Source organism: Diceros bicornis, chromosome X (assembly GCF_020826845.1).
Source record: "Diceros bicornis minor isolate mBicDic1 chromosome X, mDicBic1.mat.cur, whole genome shotgun sequence".
NCBI classification, from domain to species: Eukaryota; Metazoa; Chordata; class Mammalia; order Perissodactyla; family Rhinocerotidae; genus Diceros; species Diceros bicornis.
In genome coordinates, this window is record NC_080781.1 from 47,811,213 (window position 1) to 47,830,685 (window position 19,473).

Here is a 19,473-nt window from a genome sequence, read left to right on the forward strand (position 1 = left end):
CTGAAGAGCAGTGGTGGAGCTTAGGGTAAGAGATGGAAGGCAGGGCATAATGTAGCTCAACTGCATTTAAGCATAACCCAACCATGTTTTGTCTACTGCCAAGTTCATTGGCTTCAGGAGAGGGGCACAGTCTGCAGATACTGTGTGTACATACAGAACAGTTGGGATAGGTGTCAGAGCATGGTGAGGCGCAATAGTAAAAATTTGCCCAAGTGAAGAGGAGAGCCATCATAGTGACACATGAAAGCATAAAGATGTTGCTGTGCACAGAGTGCATAGAAGAGACATTGGAGTTGGTAAATGTGTTGAAGTCTAGCAGCTGCATACATTTGGTTACTAGAGCTGTAAAAATGGGTTCTGGCATAGCTTATATGAAATGGTCCATAGGACCATGCTATATCCTTTGCTCTGAGTTTGAGCTAGCCATGCAAACCTCTAGAATTCTCAATGGTAAATAAAATGTTCATTAAGCACCCATTTTGTGCTATTCATTTATTTAACATTTGTTGAACACTTATATCTGTCAGTAACATTGCTAGGTTATGAGGATACAGATATAAACTAGATATGGTCCCTGGCTTCAAGATGGTCAGAGGCATATATGAGCGTGCAAGTTCAAACTTCTATCTGTGTTTAAGGAGTAGAACTAATTGCAAATAATTAAATATAACATGAGATGAACTATCATGTGGGTCTGTATAAAGTCCTGTGGTAGGAGGAGGTAGAACCCCGTGTATGGGATATCATAAGAGGCACCACAGGGGAGGTAGCATTTTAGCCAAATCTTGACATGTGAGTAGGAGTTTTCCAAATGAAGAAAAGGTGAAGGGAACCAGAGGAAGAGAAAACTGCATAAGCAAAAACATAGAGAAACACTCTCATCTTTGTTATTTCCTTCCTTCTGCTAACTTTGGGCTTAATTTGTTCTTCTTTTTCTAATTCTTTGAGGTGTAAAGTTAGGTTCTTTATTTGAGATCTTTCTAATTTCATATTATATGCATTTATCATCAAAAACTTTCTTCTCCGATGTACTTTTGCAGCATACCACAGGATTTGATATGTTGTGTTTCCATTTTTATTTGTTTTGAGATTCTTATTTTTATTTCACTTTTGATTTCTTCTTTGACTCATTGGTTGTTCAGAAATGTGTTGTTTAGTTTCCACATATTTGTAGATTTCCCAGCTTTCCTCTTGGTGTTAATTTCTAGTTTTATGTCATTGTGGTCAGAAAAGATAGTTGGTATTATTTCAGTCTTCTTGAATTTGCTAAGACTTGTCTTGTGTCCTATCATATGCTCTATGTTGAAGAATGTTCTGTGTGCACTTGAGGAGAATGTATATTCTGCTGCAGTTGGATGGAGCGTTTTCTATAAGTCTCTTAGATCCATTTTATCTAATGTCTGCTTTCACATTTGGAGAATAGATACCTGGTTAATTAAGATTTTATGTCTTCTTTGGTACAATTCACCAGGCTGGCTATTTGAAACCTTTCTTTTGTATTCCAGAAGGTGGAGCTATAGATCAAGTTTGTATTTTCTCCTTTGGCCTATTTTCTTTTCTTTTTAATATGTTACCGAAATTAATTTTTACTTTTTTTCTTTGTTGAGGAAGATTGGCCCTGCAGTAACATCTGTTGCCAATCTTCCTCTTTTTCTTTTTCCTCCCCAAAGCCCCAGTACATAGTTGTGTATCATAGTTGTAGAGTTGTAGCTCTTCTATGTGGCACACCACCTCAGCATGGCTTGATGAGTGGTGAGTAGGTCCGTGCCCAGGATCCAAACTGGCGAACCCCGGGCTGCCAAAGCAGAACATGTGAACCTAACCAGTATGCCACTGGGCTGGTCCCATTGGCTTATTTTCTGAGCAAGTTCCCTGTCTACTGGAGCTCACTTTGGTGGACGCACTAGGGAGTGGCAGCAGAATGAAGAGAGGCATGGGCTCAGCACTTTGGACTTTGAGGGTGACCATGGGCAAGCAGGGGGTTCCTTGAGGTGGGTACTCCCAGAGGTTTGTGGATGGATTTCCTGTGAAGTCTCAAAGTAGACAGCAGGAAATGCATTCCTTTAATGCCCTTTGATATTTTTATCTGCTTTCTTCCCTTTTTCTTCCTTCCACCCAGTCATGGATGCCTTTCCTCAGAAATCTGGGTGGTGCTGGAGAAAAATGTCTTTCTCCAGCTGCAAACCACAGAAGTGGAGTAACTGGGCAGTCACTCACCACTTTTCGCTTTCCACCTCCTCCATGGGAGGGATTGTTGTTGCTACCACCAAAATCCCAACCCCTTGCAATGTTGCCCTGGGGAGGGGGGCCACCTTGGTGAGTTCCTCCCTCTCTGCATCCAAATTCCTCTCTATCACACTCCAATGGCATGCTGGCATCTGCCCTCAGGCAGGCTGTACTTCCACAAATTCTTTCACACCTGTAGGTATGGGCCCAGTTTTGCACTCTCCAGATGATTTCTTTCTCCATTGTGGTGAGTGGGGTGGGGCAGATTCACTAACTCCCTTGGATCTGCAGCCCCCACCAAGGTCCCATTTGTTTATTTTTGGATACACAGGTGGACTAGAAACCTCCTGGGCCCCTTGGTGTAATGCACAGAGACACTTTTGTTTGGCTATGGATGTTTAATTTGCTGTTATAAAAAAGGGAAAGAAGAGAGGAATGACTTATACCACCATGATGTTGGCATCCTGTAGTAAGTCTTAATGCTGGATAGAATGGATCATCCCACTTTATTCTTCTTTGTCAGGATTTTTTTTTTTTTTTGCTCTTTTGGGGCCTGCGTCATTCTATATAAATGTTAGAATAAGTTTATCTATGTCTACAAAAAATCTTGCTGTGATTTTGATAGGAATGCAATTAAACCTATGGACCAATTTGAAGAGAACTGACATCTTTATTATGCTGAGTCTTGCAATCCATGAACACTGTTATGTCTCTCCATTTATTTAGGTATTCTTTGATTTATTTCATTAGCATTTGGTATTTTTCAGCATACAGATGCTGTATGTATTTTGCTGAATGTATAATTATTTCATTTTCTTTTGGGTGATTGAAAATGACATTGTGTTTTAATTTCAGTTTATGCATGTTCATTTTTAGTATATAGAAATGCAACTGATTTTTGTATGTTGATCTTTTAACCTGTAAATTCCTGAACTCACTTTAGTTGTAAAACTCTTTTTATTGTAGATTCTTTGGGGTTTTCTATTTAGACAATCACGTCACCTGCATATAGACAGTTTTATGTCTTCCTTTTAAATCTGTATGTCCTTTATTTCTTTTTCTGGCCTCAGGTGGATATAACTTCCAGTAGTATGTTAAATAAGAGTGGAGAGAGTGGACATATGTGCATTTTTCCTAATCTGAGTGAAAAAACAGTCTTTTAGGATTAAGCATGCTGTTAGCTACAGGTTTTTTGTAGATACTCTTTATCAGTTTGAGTTAATTACCCTCATATTCTTAACTTGCTGAGAGGTTTTATTATTTTTTTATCATGACTGGATGTTGGATTTTGTAAAATGCTTTTCTGTATCAATTTGTATGATCATATGATTTTCTTCTTTAAAAGCTTGCTGATATGGTGGATTATACTTTTTGCTTTTAAAATATTGAACCAGTTCTTGCATAGCTGAAATAAATCCTACCTTGTTGCAGAATATTCATTTTATACATTGTTGGATTCATTTTTTTATGTCTAAGTTCATAGAATATATTGGTCGATAGTTTTATTTATTTATTTATTTTCCCCCCAAAGCCCCGGTAGATAGTTGTATGTCATAGCTGCACATCCTTCCAGCTGCTATATGTGGGGGGCCCCAGCATGGCCGGAGAAGCGGTGCGTCAGTGCGCTCCCGGGATCCGAACCCAGGCCGCCAGCAGCAGAGTGTGCGCACTTAACCGCTAAGCCAAGGGCTGGTCCTAGAGTTTTATTTTTTATAATGTCTTTGGCTTTGGTATCACAGTAAGACTGGTCTCATAAAATTAGTTGGGAAACATTCCCTCCTCTCCTGTTCTCTGGAAGAGATTGTGTGAAATTTTACTCTTTAAGTGACTGGTAGAATTTGCCAGTAAAATCATTTGGGACTGGAGATATTTTATTTTTCAAAGAATTTTAATTACATATTTAATTTCTTTAGTGATTACACGGCTATATATTATTTACTTCATTTGGTTGAGTTTTGAAAGTCTGTGGTTTTAGAAGAATTATACAATTTTTTTCTAAGTTGTCAAAAATATAAGTGTAGGGGCCGGCCCGGTGGCGCAAGCGGTTGGGTGCGCGCGCTCCGCTGCGGCGGCCCGGGGTTCGCTGGTTCGGATCCCGGGCGCGCACCGACGCACTGCTTGGTAAGCCATGCTGTGGCGGCGTCCCATATAAAGTGGAGGAAGATGGGCACAGATGTTAGCCCAGGGCCGTCTTCCTCAGCAAAAAAAAAAAAGAGGAGGTTTGGCGGATGTTAGCTCAGGGCTGATCTCCTCACAAAAAAAAAAAAAAAAAAAAAAAAAAAAAAATATAAGTGTAAAGTTGTTCATAGTATTCTCCTATCATCCTTCTAATGGCTGCAGGATCTGTAGTGTTATCCTCCATTTCATTCCTGATACTGGTGATTTTTGTCTTCTCTCTTTTAACTTTTGTCAGTCTTTCTAGAGGCTTATCAATTTTATTTATTTTTTTCAGTGAACCAGCTTTTAAGGGTTTCATTGATTTTGTCTATTTTCCTATTTCTATTCCTATTCATTGATTTCTGCCCTGATAGCCATTATTTCCTTCTCTCTGATTGCTTTGGGTTTGTTATTCTTTTACTAGTTTCTTGAGGTAGGAACTTAGATTTTTTAATTTGAGACCTTTCCTCATTTCTAATGCAAGCATTTAGTGCTCTAAAATTTTCTCTCCTCCCTGACATATTTCAATATGCTGTATTTTCACTTCATTCACTTCTCTGCATTTCTTCATTTCCTTTGATACCATCTCTTTGTTTTGTTGTGTTTAATTTCCATATGTTTATGCCTTTCCTGTTGTCTTTCAGTTATTGATTTCTAGTCTGACTTTATTTAAGTCAGAGAACACATTCCATATGACTTCAATTCTCTTAAATTTGTTGAGGTTTGTTTTATTGCCCAGAATATAGTCTCTGTTGGTGAAAGTTCCATGGATAATTGAAGACAATATGTATTTTGCTGTTGTGTGGAATATTCTATATATATCAATTAAATATCATCATGTCAGTTGATCAAGTTGTTCAGTTCTATATCCTTGCTGATTTTCTGCCTAGTAGTTCTATCAGTTTCTGAGAGGGGAATCTTGAAGTTCCTCAATATAATTGTGGATTTGTCTGTTTTTCCTTTCAATTCTGTTAGTTTTGTTTCACATTTTTGAGGCTCTTGTTTGGTGCATACCCATGTAGGATCATTATGTCTTTATGGGATTGATCGTCTTACCATTATGTAACGTCCCTCTTTCATCTCTACCAATTTTCTTTGCCCTGAACTCTACTTTGTTAGATATTAATATAGCTACCCTTGCTTTTTTTGGATGAATGTTTGCATAGTATGTCTTTTCCCTTATGTATTAGTTTCCTAGGGTTGCTGTAACTAAATACCACAAACTGGGTGTCCTAAAACAAAAGAAATTTATTCTCTTACAGATCTGGAGGCTACCAGCCTGCAATTAAGTTATCATCAGGGCCATGTTCTCTCTGAAGGTTCTAGGGGAGGAATCCTTACTTGCCTCTTCTAGATTCTGGTGGCTGCTTGCAATCTTTGGCTTGTAGATATATCATTCCAATCTTTGTCTCCATATTACATGGCCTTCTCCACTGCGTGTCTGTATCCAAATTTCCCTCTTCTTAGAAGGACACTAGTCATCGGATTAGGGCCCACCCTAATCCCATATGACCATATCTTAACTTGATTACACGTGCAAAGACACTATTTCAAAATAAGGTTACATGCACATGTTCTTGTGGTTAGGACTTCAACATATTTTAGGGGATACAATTCAACCTATAATATCATCCTTTTACTTTCAACCTACTTATGTTGTTGAATTTTAAGTGAGTTTCTTGTAAACAGCATATATATGGGTCATTTTTTTTCAATCTACTTTATGTTTTGATTGGTATATTTAGACCATTTACATTTAAGGTAACTATTGATATACTGTCACCAAAGTCTGCCATTTTATTACCTGTGTTTTGTTTCCTCTGGTTCTCATTTATCTTTTCTTGCCTTCTCATGAGTTAATTGAATTTTTTAGGATTCCACCTTGATTTATTTATAGGTTTTTGAGAGAATCTTTTTGTGTGTTTTTTGTAATGGTTCTTTGGAATATTAAAATGTACATAAGTGACTTATCACAGTCTCTACTGGTATCAATATGTTACCACTTTAAATGAAGTGTGGTAACCTCATGCCCATTTAAGGCCCTTTACTTTCCTCACCTTTAAATATTATCTTGTTTATCAGATTGTGTTATAAGTTTTATTTCATTACTGAATATGAATTCTAAAACTCAAGAGGAAAGGGATAGTCTGTTGTACATACCCATATTTCTGCTCTTCTTGTTGTTTCTTCTTCCCTTCTCATGTTCCAAGATTCTTTTTTTTATTATTTCCCTTTTGTTTGAAGCACTTCCTTTAGGCAATCTTTAAGGGTATGTCTGCTAGCAACAAATTCTTCTGGTTTTCCTTTGTATCAGAATGTCTTTATTTCCCCTTAATTCCTAAAGGATAATTTAGCCAGATATAGAAATCATGATTGACAGCTTTTTTCTTTCAGTACTTGAAAAATGTTTAAGTGTTACTTCCTTCTGGACTCTATGGTTTCAGATGTGAAATTCACTGTCATTTGAATTGGTATTCCTCTATAGGCAATGTGTTTTTTCTCTCTGGCTTCTATCAAGGTTTTTTCTTTGTCTTTAGTTTTCAGAAATTTAATCATAATGTTGTCTTGCCATGGTGTTCTTTGGGCTTTTCTTGTTTTGGTTTCAGTCACCTTTTGAATCTGTAGATTTGTATCTTTTGTCAAATATAGGAAGTGTTTGGCATTATTTCTTCAAATATCCTTTCTGCCCCATTTGCTTCTCTACTCTTTCTGGTATGCTAATGATACAAATGTTAGAATTTTGTTATTGTCCCGCAGGTCTCTGAGGCTCTGTTCATGTTTTTTTCCCCTCTACTTTCTACTTTCTCTCTGTTGTTCAGATTGGGTAAAGTCTATTGATCTGTCCTCAAGTTCACTGATTCCGTCCTTTGCCATCTCCATTCTACTACTGAGCCCATGCAGCTTAGCATTTTGTTAAAAATTTCTATTATTATATTCATCAGTTCTATAATTTCCATTTTTTAATAACTTTTATTTCTTTGCTGAGCTTTTCTATTTTTTTACTTGTCTCAAGAGAATCTGCAATTGATTATTGAAGCATTTTTCTAATGGCCACTTTAAAATCCTTGCAAGATAATTCCAACAATTCAAAATCTCAGTGTTGGTATAAGTTGATTACATTTTTCTCATTCAAGTTGTGATTTTCTTGGCTTTTGGCATGATAAGTGATATACTATTGTATCCTGAAATTTTGTCTATTAGGTTAATGGACTCTAGGTCCTATTTACATTTTTTATTTTAGGAGGCACTTACTTTGTTTGGGGTTAGCATACAGGTCTTGGGCTACTTTGGTTGGCTGAGGTTTTAATGACAGCTTAATTTTACAGCCATTCTGGTTTTATTTTGATTGATTTGGTGCCATTAGGGCTCCCACTGGATCCTGTTGGTGCTATTTGAAGTGGTGAAAGGGTTTGCACAGGCCAGGCCTCTGGGTTTCTTTAGGTTTCCTGGCATCTTCAGGTAGAAAAGGGGAGTATTCATGGCTACAGGGTAAAAGATGCTTCCCTCACATGCACTTGTTGTGGCAGGAACCAATGTCCTACTGTGGGTAATGAAGTGCATTCCTTGAGCCAGACACTTAGTGGGATTCCTCTATTTGTGCCCCTTAGTTTCCCTGGTGTCTCTAGGCAAGTGAAGGGATTAAAGAGGGATCTGTTTGCCTGGTCCAATAATCTTAGGATGAAGGGAGTCTCAGGACCAAAGGGGAAAAAGATGCCTCTCAGGCCAAGCTGCTTGTTGTGCCTAGGTCTATCTTGCTAGTTCAGTCTGTCCACCTGGGTGTCTCTTAGCAGTCTCAGGACCCACAGGGAAGGAGAGGACTTCCCCTAGCCTCTTATACTTGGTGGGGTTCCCAATGGATTCCTCCTTGCTGGTGGTATCAGAGGAATGCCCTTCTGATCCAGGGGAGGAATGTGCTTACTGTCATTTGTTGCTAGGTTAAGGGTCAGAAATGCTGGGTTTGAGTCACACACCTGTTGTGTGTGTTTGGGGTGGGATATAAGATGGCCTGCTGACACGTTGTTCTTCTAGTCCTGAGATCACAAATCAATTCTCGTTTTTCTTACTACCTTCTTACCACAGAGTTCTCCTTTGGTTGTCTCTTGTATTATTTCAAGGGTTTATAGTTGTGCTTAGTGGGTTAGAGTAGGGAAAAGTGGGTCTACATCATCTTGTATAGACCGGAAGTTCCCCAGTTATTTACTTTTTGCCAGAATATACTTAGAGATTCCATGCTTTAGAATGAGGGATTGGATTCAAATAGGCAGTACTTGAGAAACTATTTTTTGTCATAGATGCCAGTCCTCTTTTATCACATGGGAAAGAGAAGAGCAGTACTATATTTCTTGTGGGCTCACTGGCTCTCTAGATGGAGAAAGTAAAGAGTAAATTATTGATTTTTATTCCCACAAATGTTTATTGATGAAATCCTAATAATAATAAAATAACATAATTATAATTATTATTATAGTTGAATATAATCTTTTGTAATGCAGGTTTACTCTTGAGAAGAGTTAAACTTTTTAAAATAATGATTTTTTTCTTGTTTGATTATTTTATTTTTTCCATTTGTATTGAGATATAATTTACATACATCACAGTATAAGCTGTACAGCAGAATGGTTTGATGTACATATATTTTGAAATGATTACCACAATAAGTTTAGTAAGCATCCATCATTTCATATAGATACAATAAAAAATAAAAATTTTCCTTGTGATGAGAACTCAGGATTTACTCTTAACAACTTCCATATATATCATACACTAGTGTTGACTATAGTCATCATGTTGTACATTACAGCTCTAGTACTTATTTATAACTGGAAGTTTGTACCTTTTGACCACCTTCCTCCAAGAATTAAAATTTTAAAGTAATGTTTCACTTAGCTTACGTTCAAAGTTATTGTTCCCTATTACCATAATCGATTGAAATGTATCTGTCAATGATGATTTGTAAGGAGATTTTATGTATTTTATCTTTGAAAATGTCTTTTCACACAGGTAGGTACTACCAAATATTGATATTACTCCATGTGCATATGAGTTTTTAGTAACCATTTTTAAGATAAAATTAAGTACACTCACACTGTTGTGCCACCATCACCACTATACATTCCCAGAATTTTTTCATTATCCAAAACATAAATACTCTGACAATTAAACAATACCACCAATTCTTGGTTATTGTGAATAATGCTGCAATGAATGAATGGATAAAGAAGATGTGGTATATATACACAATGGACTACTACTCAGCCATAAGAAACAATGAAATCCAGCCATTTGTGACAACATGGATGGACATTGAGGTTATTACGCAAAGTGAAATAAGTCAGAGGGAGAAGGTCAAATACCGTATGATCTCACTCATTAAGAAGTAGATAATAACAACAAACAAACACATAGTGACAGAGATTGGATTGGTGGTTACCAGAGGGGAAGGAGGGAGGGAGGAGGGCAAAAGGGATAATTAGGCACATGTGTGTGGTGATGGATTGTAATTAGTATTTGGGTGGTGTACATGAGAACATGATGTAATCCATGCAGAAATAGAAGTATAATGATGTACACCTGAAATTTATACAATGTTATAAACCAATGTTACCTCAATAAACAAACAAACAACAACAACAATACCACCATTTTCTCCCTACTCCCATCCTCTTGTAAACTTTACTCTACTTTTCATCTCTATGAATTTTCCTTTTCTAGGTACAATATATAAGTGGAATCATACAATATTTGTCTTTTTATATCTGTTAAAGGTTTATCCAGGTTGTAGCATGTATCAGAATTTCATTCCTCTTGAAGGAAGAATAATATTCCGTTGTATGTATATACCATATTTTTTTTTATCTGTTCATCCATTGATGGATATTTGGAATGTTTCCACATTTTTTTTGGGTGTTTGAGGAAGACTAGCCCTGAGGTAATATCTGTTGCCATTCCTCCTCTTTTTGCTAAGGAAGATTGGCTCTGGGCTAACATCTGTGCCCATCTTCTTCTACTTTATATGTAGGACACCTGCCACAGCATGGCTTGATAAGCGGTGCATAAGTCCGTGCCTGGGATCCAAACCTGCAAACCTCGGGCCACCGAAGCTGAGCATGTGAACTTAACCACTACGCCACCGAGCTGGCCCTGTTATTTCCACCTTTTGACTACTGCAAATAATGTTATGAACATTGGTGTAGAAGTATCTGTTTGAGTTCCTGCTTTCAATTTTTTGAGAATATACCTAGGAGTGGAATTGCTGGATCATATGATAATTTTATGTTTAACATTTTGAGGAACCACCATGTTGTTTTTCACAATGACTGCACCATTTTACATTCTCACCAGCAATACACAAGGTTTCCAATTTCTCCACTTCCTTGCCAATACTTATTTTCCAAGTTTTTTTTTTTTAATAATAACCATACTAATGAGTGTGAAATGGTATCTCATTGGGGTTTTGATTTGCATTTGCCTAAGACTAGTGGTGTTGAGCATATTTTCATATGCTTACTGGCCACTTATATATCTTCTTTGGAGAAATGTCTATTCAAAACTTTGGTCCATTTTTATATTGGGTTGTTTTGTTGTCGTTTTTGAGTCGTAGGAGTTCTTTATATATTTCGGACATTAATCTCTTATCAGATATGTGATTTGAAAATATTTTCTCCCATTCAGTGGGTCTTCTTTTTATTCTCTTGATAGTGTCTTTTGATGTAGAAAAGTGTTTAATTTTGATGAAATCCAATTTATCTATTTTTTTCCTTTTTGTCGCCTAAGGTTTTGACATCATATCCAAGAAATTGTGAAGTCCAATTTCATGAAGATTTCTCTCCATGTTTTCTTCTAAGAGTTTGATAGTTTTATCTCTTACATTTAGGTCTTTAATCCATTTTGAGTTAATTTTTTTATATGGTATAAGGTAAAAATCCAACATCATTATTTTATACGTGGACATCCAGTTTTACCAGAACCAATTACTGAATTGATTGTGCTTTACAAATTACTGACCTTTAAAATTTGCTTTAGGGGCCGGCCCCATGGCGTAGCACTTAGGTGCATGTGCTCTGCTGCTGGTGGCCCAGGTTTGGATCATGGGCATGCACCAATGCACCGCTTGTCAGGCCATGCTGTGCCAGTGTCCCATATAAAGTGGAGGAAGATGGGCATGGATGTTAGCCCAGGGCCAGCCTTCCTCAGCAAAAAAAAAGAGGAGGATTGGCATGGATGTTAGCTCAGGGCTGATCTTCCTCACAAAAAATAAAAACATAAATAAATAAAGTTTGCTTTAAGGGCCAGCCCTGGTGCCCTAGTTGTTAAGTTTGTTGCACTCCACTTCAGTCGCCCAGGTTTGGTTCCCGGGCATGGACCTACACCATTCGTCTGTCGGTGGCCATGCTATGGCAGCAGCTCACATACAAAAATAAAAGAGGAAGATTGGCAGTGGATGTTAGCTCAGGGCGACTCGTCTTCAGGGAATAAAATTGCTTTAATGGAGTGATGTCAGCAAGATGGTAGAAGAGGAATTCTTTACTGTCATTTCCCCACAGAACATTGATTTTGACAGTCACCCACACATGAGAGTACCTTTGTGGCAAGCCAGTGGAAAAATTCCAGAACACTGTGGGAGCAAAGAAATCTAAAAATAGATGCACTAAAGAGGGTAAGAGGAACAGTTTCACTTTGCCCATATCACCCGTCCCACAAGGCAGCATGGCTCAGTGTCAAGACAAAATCCCTCAGCCCACAATTTTTCCCATGTGGGAAAGTGAGACATGTGTGTGAGCATCTGGATTTCACAGATGTGTAGGATGCTACCGAATAGGCCCAATTATTTCTCACTTCATTCAGATTACTAAGGTGATCTGTAAGGCTGAGAGGTTAGGAGAGGCTGGGAGCATGGCAGCCAGGTGCCAGAACTCATCAAAGGAACACTACTAACCACTTCATGGTGCTCCTATTAACCATTAAGAATCCTGTCCATGAACCACTAGCGATGTCTCACCTGCAGAACACCCAAACTGGCACAAAGGCACCCCAAATGCTCTCTCTACTTTACCCACACTCCCTTCACACCTCCTATGGCTGGTCCTGACAAGAACTCCTGCAGACAGTAAGTGCTAGTCTTTGCAAATGTCTAGGGACCAAGCACAGAAAGCAGGCCACGGGACCCAGCTATGAGGGATTGGGAGAAGGCTCACAAACTGAAGCATTTCAGGGTACTGCCCTAGGGAAAACAAACAAGAGGCTCTCAGCACCCAGCTTGGATTTGAAGGATCAAGAAAAGGTGTACATACAACAGCAGCAGAGTATACATTCTTAGGAACATTTTCTAGGATGTATCATATGTTAGGTCACAAAACAAGTCTTAACAAATTTAAGTAAATTGAAATCATACCAAATATCTTTTCCAACCACTGTGGTATGAAACTAGATATCAACTGTAGAAACACTGAAAAATTCACAAATATGTGGACATTAAATAACACATTCCTGAAACAATCAATGAGTCAAGGAAGAAATCAAAAACTGTCCTGAGACAAACGAAAATGAAAACACACCATACCAAAACTTACAGGATGAAGCAAAAGCAGTTCTAAGAGGGAAGTTTATAGCAATAAATACCTGCATTAAGGAAAAAGATAACTACCCAACTTTATACATCAATGAATTAGTAAAAGAAGAACAAAATAAGCTCAAAGTTAGCAGATGAAAGGAAATAACAAAGATCATAACAGAAATAAATGAAATAGAGAACATAAAAAAATAGAAAAAATCAACAAAACTAAGAGCCAGTTTTTCAAAAAGACAAAAAAACAAAACAAAACAAAACAAAACAATGACACCTCTAGCTAGACTAAGAAAAGAAGAGAGGAGATCAAAATAAATAAAATCAGAAATAAAAGAGGAGACATTAAACTGATACTGCCAATCAGGAATTGGCATTAATTGGAGGAATTAATGCCAATCCTTCTCATACTCTTTCAAAAAATTGAAGAGGAGGGAACACTTCCAAACTCACTTTACCATGCTGGCATTATCCTAATGAGAGAAGGATACTACAGGAAAATTACAGGTCAATATCTATCTCTGATGACCATAGATGCAAAAATCCTCCATAAAATACTAGCAAACTGAATTCACCAGCACATTCAAAGGATCATATACCAGGCTCAAGTGGGATTTATTCCTGGGATGCAAGGATGGTTCAACATATACAAATCAATAAATGTGATACATTACATTAATAGAATGAAGGATACAAATCATATTATCATCTCAATAGATGTAAGAAACTACATTTGACAAAGTTCAACATCCTTTCATGATAAAAACACTCAATAAATTAAGTATAGAAGGAATGTATCTCAACATAAAGGCCATAATGACAAGCCCACAGCAAACATTATAATCAATGCTGAAAAGCTGAAAGACCAGGATGCCCCGTTTTGTCAATTTTATTCAATATATTACTAGAAGTCTTAGCCAGAGCAATTAGGCAAGAAAAAGAACCAAAGGCATACAAATCAGAAAGAAAGAAGTTAAATTGTCTTTGTTTGCAGATGACATGATCTTATAGAGAAAACTCTAAAGACTCCACACACACACAAAAAAACTGTTGAAACTATTAAATGAAATTAGTAAAGTTGAAGAATACAAAATCAACATACAAAAATCAGTTGCATTTCTATACACTTGTAACAAACTATCTGAAAGAGAAATTACGAAAACAATCCCATTCTAACAGCATCAAAAGCAATAAAACACTTAGGAATAAATTTAATCAAGGCAATGAAAGACCTGTACATTGAAAACTATAAGACATTGATGAAAGAAATTGATACAGATACAAATAAGTGGAAAGATATTCTGGGTTCTTGGGTTGGAATAATTAACATTGGTAAAATGTTCATACTACCCAAAGGTATTTATAGATTTAATGCAATCTCTATCAAAATTTCAATGGCATTTTTCATAGAAATAGAAAAAACATTCTTAAAATTTGTATGGAAACCCCAAAGACCCTGAATACTCAAAGCAATCTTGAGCAAGAAGAATAAATCTGGAAGCATCACACTTCCTGATTTCAGGAAGTATATTACAAAGGTGTCGTAATCAAAATAGTATGGTATTGGCATTAAAACAGACACATAGACCAAGGGAACAGAATAGCGTGCACAGAAATAAACTCACACATATATGGTCAACAAATCTTTGACATGGGTGCAAAGAACACACAATGGGGAAAAGATAGTCTCTGCAATAAATTTTGTTGAGAACTGGATATTCACAAGTAGAGAAATAAAATCAGACACCTTTCTAACACTACTCATAATAATTAACTTGAAATGGATTACTTAAATGTAAGATCTGAAACCCTAAAACTCCTAGAGGAAATCAGAGAAAAAGCTCCTTGACATTAGCATTTCATGGATAAGACATCCAAAGCACAGCAACAAAAGCAAAAATAAACAAGTGGGACTACAACAAACTAAATAGCTTCTGCACAGCAAAAGAAACAATCAGAAAAATGAAAAGGCAACCTATGGAATGGGAGAAAATATTGCAAAACACATTTCTGATAAAGGGTTAATATCCAAAAGATATAAAGAACTCACACAACTCAATAGGAAAAAAACAAATAATCTGATTAAAAAATGGACAAAGGACCCGAATTTTTCCAAAGAAGACATACAAATGGCTAACAGGTACATGAAAAGATGCTCAACATCACAAATCAACAGGGAAATGCAAATAAAAACCACAGTGAGTTATCACCTGACATCTGTTAGAATGGCTATCAGAAAGCCAAAAGATAACAAGTGTTGGTGACGATGTGAAGAAAAGGGAGCCCTTGTATACTGTTGGTGGAATGCTAATTGGTATAGCCATTATGGAAAACGGTATGGAGGTTTCTCCAAAAATTAAACATAGAACTACCATATGATCCAATAAACCTACTTCTGAGTATATATCCAAAGGAAACAAAATAGTATCTCAATGATGTTTCTGCACTCCCATGTTTATTGCAGCATTATTCACAATAGCCAAGATATGGAAAGAACCTAAGTGTCTGTTGACAGAAGAATGCATAAAGAAAATGGGATATATATATATATATATATATATATATATATATATACACACACACACATACACACAATAGAATATTATTTAGCCATAAAAAGAAGGAAAACCTGACATTTGCAACAACATGGATGGACCTGGAGGACATGATGCTAAGGAAGACAGGGAAAGACAAATACTGTATATATCACTTAAATGTAGAATCTGAGAAAATAAGTCAAACTCACAGAGAAACAGAGTAGAATGGTGGTTGCCAGGGGGCTGAGGGTGGGGAAAATAGAGACACGCTGGTCAAAGTATACAAACTTTCAGTTAGAAGATGAATAACTTCTAAGGATCTAATGTACAACATGGTGACTATAGTTAATAATACTATATTTTACACGTGAAATTGGCTAAGAAAGTAGATCTTAAGCATTCTCACTACTGGACAAAAAGGTAATTATATGAGGCAATGGATGTGTTTATTAACTTGATGTGGTAATCATTTTACAATGTATACATATATCAAAGTATCACATTGTACACTTTAAATATATATAATTTTTTTGTAAATTATACCTCAATAAAACTGAAAAAAAATAAAATTTGCTTTAAGATGACTCACTTTTGCCACGTTAATGGCAATTTTTCTTAATATTTTTAAGAACACTTTATATATTAAGGACATTAACCCTTTGCTGCATGTGCTGCAAATACTTTCACCAATTTGTCTTTTGTCTTTTAACTTTACTTATGATATGTGGTGGAAGATTTAAATTTTGTCTGTTAACAAATCTATTGATATTTTACTTTGTGTTTTTTCCACTCGTGTCATGTTTTAAAATAGCTTTCCCATTCCAAGATTTTAGAAATGTATTCTCCTCTGGTCCTTTATAGTTTTTTAAAACACTGTTAATGGACTTCAGTTATGTAGAATTGGATCAATGATGATTCTTGGTTCTTGACACACTATAATTACTGGTCCATTTACATCATTTATTTATTTCATAATATAACAAATATCCATGAACCCACCACTCAACCCAAAAGCTAGTACATTACCAATAACTCATATCTATCTATGGGTATCTTTTCTATCCCATTCTGCTTCCCCATCCCAGAAAAAAACCTGAATATTAGACAATATATTGCTTAGTTCTACTTATTTTTGAACTTTATGAATTAAGATTAAACCATGTGCTATCTTCTGGGATTTGCTTTGTTCAATCAACATTATGTTATTAAGATTTGTCCATTGGGGTGCATGAAGCTATAGTTAATTTTCACTTGAATAATTAATAGAAGTAGGCCAAGTGAATGGTGAATAGAAGAATGGTGGAAAAATAACATGTGTTAAGGCCTTGAAATGGGAAAAAGCATCCCAATCTTGAGGAACTATAGAAAAGAATGCCAGTGACTTTGGAGTACTGAGGCCTGGGGGATGAGTAATCAAAGATGAGTTAGGAGTAGCCGCCAAGGGCCAGACTGCACAGAGCATTGTAGATCATGGTAAGGATGTGAGCTTTTATCCTAAGTGCAATGAAGTCATTAGGAAGGGGAATGACATGGTCTGGTTGGCCATTTTAAAATATTAATCTGGCTACTCATAAAGAACAGACTAAGAAGAAGAGGTAGCAATAATCCAATCCTTAGGTGGGTGTTATTATTGTTCTCATTTTAGAGACGAGAAAACTAAGGCTCAGAGAGGATCTATATATGGATCTAGAATTGGGAGACATAGATTTAGGTATTCATCAGCTTATACTCAGAGCCATAAAATTGAATGAGATCATGTAGAGAGAGAACATAGAAAAGAAAAGAGAGTTAAGGAGAAGCCTTGAGGTACTCTGATATTTAGACTTAGAGGAGGAGAAAAGAAGACTAAATAGGAACAGTCAGTGAAGTAAGAGTAAAACCATGCAAATATTTTTACATAGAAGCCAAGAGAAAAAAAAAACTGCTTCAAGAAAGCAGCAGTGAGGGGCCAGCCTGGTGGCATAGCGGTTAAGTTCACACACTCTGCTTCAGTGGCCTGGGGTTCACAGGTTCAGATCCAAGGTGCAGACCTATGCACTGCTTATCAAGCCCTGCTGTGGCAGGCGTCCCACATATAAAGTAGAGGAATATGGGCACGGGTGTTAGCCCAGGGCCAATCTTCCTCAGCAAAAAGACGAGGATTGGCAACAGATGTTAGCTCAGGGCTAATCTTCCTCATCAAAAAAAAAAAAAAGCAGCAGTTGTCAACTATGCCAAATGTTGCTAAAAGGTAAAATGAATTAAAGTCTGAAAAGTAGCCATCTGATTTAGCAACATGGAAGTTAGATCTGGACAATGACTCGGTGGAGGAGAGCTTGTTCATCTTCCTATTTACTGCTATAAACTCAATATGTGCCTGATAAAAAGTTGGGCTCAATAAATACTTGTTATAACAAGTATTGTACACCAACTTTTTGCCAGACATACAGTGATTATATAGCAGTAAACAGAAAGTAGATGATGGCTAATATAAGTAATAAAGGTAAAAAAATATTAGAGGATTAGGGACCTTCTTGAAAGGACAGTGGGAATCTCACAGAGTTAAGGGAGAAGTTGACTCAGAAAGGGCAGGTACCAAGTTTGGTAGATGGTGGTGTAGGAGGATCCTGAGCTCACCTCCTCCCATGGGTACAACAAACCTACAACTACCTGCAGAACAGTTTCCTCTGAGAGAGAAATGGAAACTGGATGAAAAGAACCTCCACAACAAGTAACAATACAGAGAGGTGTGGAAGAGGTAGAGATACAGTCCTGCTGAGGAAAAAAATTACCCTGGCCATGATGCTTCATGGTTGGGAGCCATCTCAAAGGTACAGAGCTTTTCGTGGAGGAGTGAGGGATTTGAGCTCCACATTATACACCACAGCCCTTAGATCCAGCACAAGATAGATGAGAACCCAGAACACCTTTGAAAACCAAAAGAGAATATGCCCGAGAAAACTACAGAACTTCAGGGAAAGGAAAATCAGCTTTAAGGGCCCACATGCAGACTCACTTGACCTGAAAACCAGCAGAAAAACACCAGATAGAAAAGTAAATAGTCCATTTGTGAAATAAACTCACTTACTAAGCTTGAAGCACACCCCAGAGAGGCAAGAGGTGGCTTGGAACCCCCTGCCAGGGGATTGTGGCACTGGTGCCAGTCATTTTTGTGACCTAGTGCAGCTGTGCTGATACAGAGGATGGCAGGCGCCATATGGAATCCTCTCTCTAGCCCGTTAGTGCAGAGGCCTGCCCTTCCCATTAGAGCACCCAAGGCAATCAAGCAGAGCCAGACAGTGCTGGCAGCCCACTCCAGGGACCTGTTCCACTCACCAAAGCACCTGAAACAGTCACACACCGCTGCACCAGAGGTCTGCCCTGCCCTCCAACACACCTGAGGCAGTTGCACGACCCTGAGCCACACCACCAATCTGAAGCAGGGGCTTGCTTTGCCCACTAGCACTCATGAGGAATTTATGCACTCTCTGGCTGCATAGCCAGCCAGTACCTGAGGCCTCCCCCACCCAAGAGCCAGCTTAACAGTCATGCATGGCACAGCCAGCCTCACTGGGGGTATGCCCAACCCACCAGTGTACCTGAGGCAGCTGAATGCCTCTGGGTTGTGCAGCCAGCCACGCTGGTGAATTGTAGCAGTTGCACACCCCTGGGGCTAGCAACCAGCCACAGCAGGGGCCTGCCATGCCCACTAGTGAGCTTGCAGCAGTCGTGCACCACTGGACCCCAAACCCAGCCACACCACAGGCCTGACTCACTCATCAGCAAACCCATAGCAGTCATGCACTACCAGGCCTCATAACCAGCTGTTCTGGGGGCTTGCCCCACCCAATAACACACCTGTAGCAGCTGCACATGGCCGGGCCTTGCAACCAGGTGGCCCAGGGGCCAGCCCAGTCTACCCATGTGCCTGCAGAAATGGCAGCCCTGCCACAACAGATGGGCACATGAAGCCCATATAGGGGACATCCCTGGAGCATCTGGCATGGGTGA